This window comes from Eriocheir sinensis, unplaced genomic scaffold (assembly GCF_024679095.1).
Source record: "Eriocheir sinensis breed Jianghai 21 unplaced genomic scaffold, ASM2467909v1 Scaffold518, whole genome shotgun sequence".
In the NCBI taxonomy this organism is placed as follows: domain Eukaryota; kingdom Metazoa; phylum Arthropoda; class Malacostraca; order Decapoda; family Varunidae; genus Eriocheir; species Eriocheir sinensis.
The window spans coordinates 55,001-63,077 of NW_026111852.1; the positions used below are offsets into that span (position 1 = coordinate 55,001).

General features: G+C 47.6%; 1 pseudogene; it reads right to left on the reverse strand.

Moving 5' to 3' along the window:
• The window catches only part of LOC126992906 (uncharacterized), a 476-nt pseudogene extending 27 nt beyond the window's left edge, over window positions 1-449 (reverse strand).
• Window positions 450-8,077: the final 7,628 nt, after the last annotated feature.

The following is an 8,077-nucleotide window of genomic DNA, read 5'->3' on the forward strand; positions in this document are numbered from 1 at the left end:
GTGTGAGCAGATTGTAGTACTCAGACGGGCAACGCCCGCTTAGGCACGCTCGCCGCGAATGCGACGGGCCAGCTGGATGTCCTTTGGCATGATGGTGACACGCTTGGCGTGGATGGCGCAGAGGTTGGTGTCCTCGAAGAGACCGACGAGGTAGGCCTCGGAGGCTTCCTGCAAACCATGACGGCAGAGGACTGGAAGCGGAGATCGGTCTTGAAATCCTGGGCGATCTCGCGCACCAGACGCTGGAATGGAAGCTTCCTGATGATGAGCTCGGTGCTATTATGGTAGCGGCGGAACTCACCGAGGGCCCACGTCCCGGGCCTGTAGCGGGGCGGGTTCATTACTACAACGGTGGCCGGGGCCGACTTGCGAGCGGCCGTGGTGGCCAGCTGCGTGCGGGGCGCCGTGCCACCGGTGGATTTCCTGGCAGTCTGCTTGGTACGGGCCATGGCTACGGACGAACAGAACAGTTGAGTCTGCCAGCCGTTTCTCGTTTTTATAGTTTTGGCGGCCGGGGGAGGAGCGGTGGTCCGCCGCGTCCTGCGCGTGCGCCGCCTCCTAGTCCCGCGCTTGCCCGCCCCCGTCAGGCAGTGCATCTATCTAGCCCTATTGGAGGAATTTAGGGGTCTCTTGGAGCTGTCTGCATATGCTAGAGCCTAGTACAGTGTAGAGGCTCACCCAACGTCACTGGGCCGTCCGGACCTAGACGGCAGGAGCCAGCCTATCGCCCAAGGACCCACCACCGCAGCCTCTGGCTCTGCATATATAGAGCGAACGCTGCACCAACCCAACACTCACTCCACTGTTGAGCTACCCACCTGAACCATGACTGGCCGCGGCAAGGGAGGCAAGGGACTCGGAAAGGGAGGCGCCAAGCGTCACCGCAAGGTTCTTCGGGACAACATCCAGGGCATCACCAAGCCGGCCATCCGTCGTCTGGCGCGCCGTGGCGGTGTGAAGCGCATCTCCGCTCATCTACGAAGAGACCCGTGGTGTGCTCAAGGTGTTCCTGGAGAACGTCATCAGGGATGCCGTCACCTACACTGAGCACGCCAAGCGCAAGACCGTCACCGCCATGGACGTGGTGTACGCCCTCAAACGCCAGCGCCGCACCCTGTACGGCTTCGGTGGTTAATGCCGCTGCCTGAGCAGCCCGACCTAACCCACCACCCCGGACCTCTTTGAGGTCCACATTCTTATTCACTAAGAGAATAGTAGCACACTTTTACTTCAGTTATATTTTCTTTCTTGCTTTCTTTCTTTCTTTCTGTTTCCACCCTCCTCCCTCCTGCCTAATGATGGTTCACACCTCCGCCCACTGCTCCCCATCCACCTCATTTGACACTAGTAAGCTCCAGTTTGTTTCCTCCTCCCATCTTTTCCCTCCCTCCTGCCTAATGATGGTTCACACCTCCGCCTGCTCCCCATCCACTTCATTTGCCACTAGTAGCTCCAATTTGTTTGTTTCAGTTCTTACAGAAACTTCATTTTGCCATACTTTCCCCTTTCCATGTCAATTCTTTGTTATATCATTAAAGTCAGATTTATGAAAAGAGAGAGAGAGAGAAAACTATATTGGAAAATATATAGACAAAAAAAAGAGACTTCTGGAAGGGAAGAGGAAAAGAAGGAGAGGAAGAGTGACATAGAAAGGTTAAGAAAGAAAGAGAAAGAAAAAGGAGGAGAAAAGAGAAAGAAAGCAATAATGAGAAAGACGGCAAATATATAGACAGAGAGAAAGAAGCCTCCCCTTCTTGATCCACTCCTTCTATTGTCTCTTGGAATGTGCAGGAGTGTATAGGAAAGCAAGGGTAGGGTTAGAGGGTGAGGGACAGGCTCAGAACGAACTTGAAAGGGAAAGGCTGAGAGTGGAATCTCCTCCTCCTCCTCCTCCTCCTCCTCCTCCTCCTCCTTCTTCTTCTTCTTCTTCTTCTTCTTCTTCTTCTTCTTCTTCTTCTTCTTGTTTCTCGTTGTCGTCCTCATCATAACGTTGCGCCCTCTCTTACTGGACCCGCTTTTTCAGATACGTTGAACCAGCCCCGCCACCAGGTAGCCCGCCGGAACCCGGTTGGGCAAGCGTCTATGCCCAACAGTAGACAGGTGGATGACTAAAAAGCTGCAAATACGTTTCTATGAAAGTAGGTGTGCCGGCATGTAAATAGGTGTGCCTGCCTGCCTGCCTGCCTACCTGCCTGCCTGCCTGCCAATTAAAGCGAACGGGCTAGCTAACAGCCAAACACAAAACTAGCTAGCTAACAGACTAAAATACAAACTAGCTAGCTAGCTAGCAAGCAAGCAAGCAAGCAAACAAACAAACAAACAAACAAACAAACAAACAAACAAACAAACAAACAAACAAACTAACTAACTCAGTTGAACGAACGAGCTAGAAAAGGAAGAAACCAACAAACCGACCGACCAACAAACAAACAATCAAGCTGGCTGGCAACACACAATAAAGCTAGCTAGCAACAAACAAACAAACAAACAAACAAACAAACAAACTTGGCAAACAAACAAACAAACAAGCTGGCTGGCTAACTAATACACAAACAAACAAACTCACTAGCTGGCTGGCAAGCAAGCAAACAAACAAACTGGCTGGCTGGCTGGCTGGCAAACAAACAAACAAACAAACAAACAAACAAACTCACTGGCTGGCTGGCAAGCAAGCAGACAAGCTGGCTAACAAACAAACAAACAAACAAACAAACAAACAAACTGGCAACTAACTAACTAACTAACTAACTAACAACTAACTAACTAACTAACTAACTAACTAACTAACAACTAACTAACTAACAAACAAACAAACAAACTCACTGGCTGGCTGGCAAGCAATCAAACAAACAAGCTGGCTGGCTGGCTGGCAAACAAACAAACAAACAAACAAACAATCAAACAAGCTGGCTGGCAAACAAACAAACAAACAAACAAACAAACAAACAAACAAACTCACTGGCTGGCTGGCTGGCAAGCAATCAAACAAGCTGGCTGGCTGGCAAGCAATCAAACAAACAAGCTGGCTGGCTGGCTGGCTGGCAAACAAACAAACAAACAAACAAGCAAACAAACAAACAAGCAAACAAACAAACAAGCAAACAAACAGACAAACAAACAAACAAGCAAACAAACAAACAAACAAGCCAACCAACCAACCAACCAACCAACAAACAAACAAACCAACAAACAAACAAACAAACAAACAAACAAACTACCAAACAAACAAACAAACAAACAAGCAAGCAAGCAAGCAATCAAACAAACAAACAAACAAACAAACAAACAATCAAACAAGCAAGCAATCTATATAAAGCAAGCAAGCAAGCAAGCAAACAAACAAACAAACAAACAAACAAACAAACAAACAAACAAACTAACTAACTAACTCCCGCACCAGGTAGCTAGCTAGCAAACAAACCAAATCACAAGCTAACAAGCAAACAAACAAAGAAACAAACTAACTAACTAACTCACTAACTAGCAAAAGCTGAATTAGGAAGCTAGCTCGTTTGTTTGTTGCAAACTAACTTGTTAGTTAGTTTTGTTGTGGGAGTTTTGTTCTAAGTTTATTGAGGTTTATAATGCGTGTTAGCTTTCCTTTTTTTGGGGGGGGTTTGCTTGGGATGGAGTATTGCGATTTCTTTTTACATATGTTAGATGACTGTCTCTTTCTAGTGATTCTGAAAGTCCTTTAGCGAAAATAATCACTTGGATTATAGTGTCTTTCCTGCAATATTTGCCTGTGCAATGGAATAAGTATTATTTCATCTATCACTGAAATAGCTGGATGTTAATACAAAAATATTGCCATACCTAATACCTCCACAATTTTTTTTTTTTAATGCAAGACCATAGGTAATAGTAGTTGTATCTACAAAACGATTGGTAATAGGATTACCCGTTACTCAAGCAAATGGTACAAATAAATAATTCTCCTTGAACAAGTTTGTTTTACATCCTGTGCATATGGTAGGAAAAATGAAATCAAATAGAGCTTTTATCAAATCTTTCATATTTACTGAAAAATTCTAATAACTACAACCAGAACAGATATATTTACATAATAGTATGTGAGAGGTATAGAGGACGTAATTGCTTGTTAAGGCTTTTATTCTAGAATCTACCTCAAAAAAGTCTAAAAAGTTCAGAGTTTAAAGTGTAACGATTACCGAAGTAGAAAATCATATAAGATCTCTATTCATAACTCCCATAACACCTATGTGTGAATATACTGCTCCTGTATGGTTTATGGTAGCAAAGACTTCAAAGATATAATCAAGAGAGAATCATACAATGTAATAAACTCTACCCACATACTGGCCAAAGAATATACTAAAGATATTTCTCAAGGAAAAAAAAAAATCACTCCAAAGCAATGGCTTCTAGATACAGCAGAAGAGCGACTAGTGGGGTTCCCCGTCCGCTAGGGAACCTACAGCGGAAACTATGTGCGTAGTTCTCCATAAACTCTTTTTTATTTTTTTTTTTTTTTTTTTTTTTTTTTTTTGTGTGTGTGTGTGTGTGTGTGTGTGTGTGTGTGTGTGTGTGTGTTATTATAATTCTAATTCTTATTATATAGCGAGAGGTGAGACTCCTGTATCTCAGTGTCTGTGCTGGCTGGCCCTGGTGTTTTTTCGCTTAGTTTAGCTTACCCTCCCAAACGTTTTCTTCTTCTCCTCAGGGTCTACCTCGCCACCTAGCACCTGTGTGTGAGGCCGGATGTTTAGGTTGGGTTAAACTATACCGTGTGAAGGTACAAACCGATGCATGCTTTCTCGGGTGAGGCAGGGGATCATACATGACGTCAGTGGTGAGTGACTGACTGACTGATTCATTTACTCATTCCGGACCTACTCCCCAGGCCACAGCAGGTCAGCCACCCAGCTACTACCTACCTACCTACCTACCTACCTACTTCATCTCGGCAGGGGCAGCGCCGCATCTGATCTGCGACAGCCATCATCGTCTCAACGACCTACATCCAGGCTCTTTTTTGCATTTATTATTTTTTATTTTTTATGTTATGTCTTGTGGGTTGTTGTTATCGTCGTTGTCAGCAGAGGTCCCTTACCTGCCGTGAAGAAAACAAACAAACAAACAAACTAAGTGTGGGAAGCCTGCCATACGTGGGGGTTTTTAATTGTTGTCATGACTGAGTGTATTCTTCCTAGTAATATCATAATGAATTGACCTAGGAATGTCACTATGTAGTTGATGGTTTGTGTCCAGAAGTCTCTTTTTGGAAAAGGGTGTGGCTCCCAAGGGAGCCGGATTAAACTGTTCTGTTGTCGTCCCTGAAAGGCCGAGGGCGATTACTTCTTCTCGGTCTTCTTGGGCAGGAGCACCGCCTGGATGTTAGGCAGCACACCTCCTGGGCAATGGTGACGCCGGAGAGGAGCTTGTTCAGCTCCTCGTCGTTGCAGATGGCCAGCTGCAGGTGGCGGGGATGATGCGGGTCTTCTTGTTGTCGCGGGCCGCGTTGCCGGCCAGCTCGAGCACCTCGGCGGCCAGGTACTCCATGACGGCCGCCAGGTACACGGGGCGCCAGCGCCCACGCGCTCGGCATAGTTGCCCTTCCTCAGGAGACGGTGGATCCTGCCCACGGAGAACTGCAGGCCGGCACGGCTGGAGCAGGACTTTGACTTCCCCTTCACCTTTCCTCCCTTGCCGCGTCCAGACATGTCGACAGTGAGTGGTGGGGCGTGGACTTGCGCTTCTGCTGTGGGCTCGGAGCGAATACCTGCCGCTCGCGGCTTTCGCCCTATAGTGCAGCGCAGGATCGGAGGGCAGGGACGGCCAGGCGAGCCTGCCAATGGGAGCGCGTGCCGCCTCGCGTCCCCGCGATCCCGAGCAAGCGGCGCCGCCATAAAGGGGAATCCGGGGCGGCCGGCAACATTCGCTCGCCGTCTGGGAACGAAGAAGCAGACATGCCCCAAAGCATCACGAAAGACCGCCAAGAACGATGGCAAAGACCAGAAGGACATCGCCAAGGGTGACAGAAGAAGAAGCGCAGGAGGAAGGAGAGCTACTCCATCTACATCTACAAGGTGCTCAAGCAGGTCCACCCCGACACCGGCGTCTCCTCCAAGGCCATGTCCATCATGAACTCCTTCGTGAACGACATCTTCGAGCGCATCGCCGCCGAGGCCTCTCGCCTGGCCCATTACAACAAGCGCTCCACCATCACCAGTCGGGAGATCCAGACGGCCGTCCGTCTCCTCCTGCCCGGTGAGCTGGCCAAGCACGCGCCGTGTCCGAAACACCAGGCCGTCACCAAGTACACCTCCTCCAAATAAGCAACCCACCAACTTGCTTGCACTGGAAAGAACCAGCTCCATCAGAGCCACACACTATCTCCCGAAAGAGAAATAAGACTGTTAGTCCCTCCCGCGCTCTCTCTCTCTCTCTCTGTCTCTCCTGTCTCTCTCTCTCTCTCTCTCTCTCTCTCTCTCTCTCTCTCTCTCTCTCTCTCTCTCTCTCTCTCTCTCTCTCTCTCTCTCTCTCTCTCTCTCTCTCACTCACTCACTCACTCACTCACTGAGCTGACCCACCAAGGGATGCATGGCATCAATAAGCGGACCGAGTCCCGCCAGTGCTCGCCAAACCGCGACCAAGGCTTGAAATCGCCAGTGCTTCTCTCGGCCGTTTGCTGTCAGCTGCAGGGGATCACGATGGGCGACATATGCCTACATAGCAGCCGTCATCAGTAGTTAGTGATTCCGCCCCTCCGTTTATATTTATTTACTTGTTCTGGTAATTCCTGTCTTCCTGCCTACCGTGTAGTCCACATATTCCCTACTCGTGCAGCCGCCAGTTGAAATAAGTTAAGAGAGAAATCAAAGCCCCCAATCAATTCGCGCGATTATGAAGCAGAAGGATATGGGAAGGCAACAAGCCAGTGATCCTCCTCCCCTGCCCGCCCCAGTGTCTGTCTAAACTCTCTCCCGGAAAGTGACTTTGGCCCTGAAAAGGGCCTAGATATCGTGAGCAGATTGTGAGTACTCAGACGGGCAACGCCCATAGGCAAACGCTTTCGCGTGCGCGAATGCGACAGGGCCAGCTGGATGTCCTTTGGCATGATGGTGACACGCTTGGCGTGGATGGCGCAGAGGTTGGTGTCCTCGAAGAGACCGACGAGTGAGGGCCTCAGAGCTTCCTGCATCAAGAAAATAAAATAAAACAAACATCATCCACCTAAATACCGGCCCTAACAACATCTCCCAAAATTATGGGTGGGTCTCTTCTGGGAGGAAAGCGGCTCACCCAGACCAACAGACATTAACAAAAGGATGATAGGAAAAAAGAACACCAAAAAAGAACATCAAAAAAGAAAACCAACAGCAAGAAAACACAAAGGAAAAAAGAAAGAAAAAGAAAAGAAAAAGAAAACAAATAGAAAAAAAGAAAAGAAAGGAAAAATAAAAAAATAAAAAATAAAAATAATAATATAAACAAATAAATAAATAAATACAGAATATAGTAAAATTAACTAACTGACTCTAACTGCTTAACTAACTATCAAACTATCTATTTAACTAACCTACCTAACTAACGGTAATACAGCTGTTTGACTACCCATTAACAAACAAACTAACAAACCACTTAACGATCTAACATGGATAGTGAGGTAAGGTGGGATTAGACTTACAGGAGCTGCCTTGTATAAACCAACCGGCCTCTTGCAGACTCCTGACGTTCTTATGTTCTTTTACGTTTAAGAATATGGCCCTTAAACCCCATTCACACCTGTACTAATACCTGACTGGTTGGGTGACTCATTCTACCTCTGCCTGCCTCCCCTCCTGCTACTGTCTCCGCTATCAGCACACAATCTACGCTCCCCCATAAAACCCACACCTAACCTAACCTAACCTTCCTGTATATCCCCTTCACACCTGTGCTAATACCTGGCTGGATGGGTGACTCTTCTACCTCTGCCTGCCTCCCCTCCTGCTACTGTCTCCGCTATAAGCACCAATCATCCCACCCCATAAAACCACACCTAACCTAACCTAACCTTCCTGTATCCCTTCACACCTGTGCTAATGCCTGGCTGGTTGGGTGACTCCTTCTA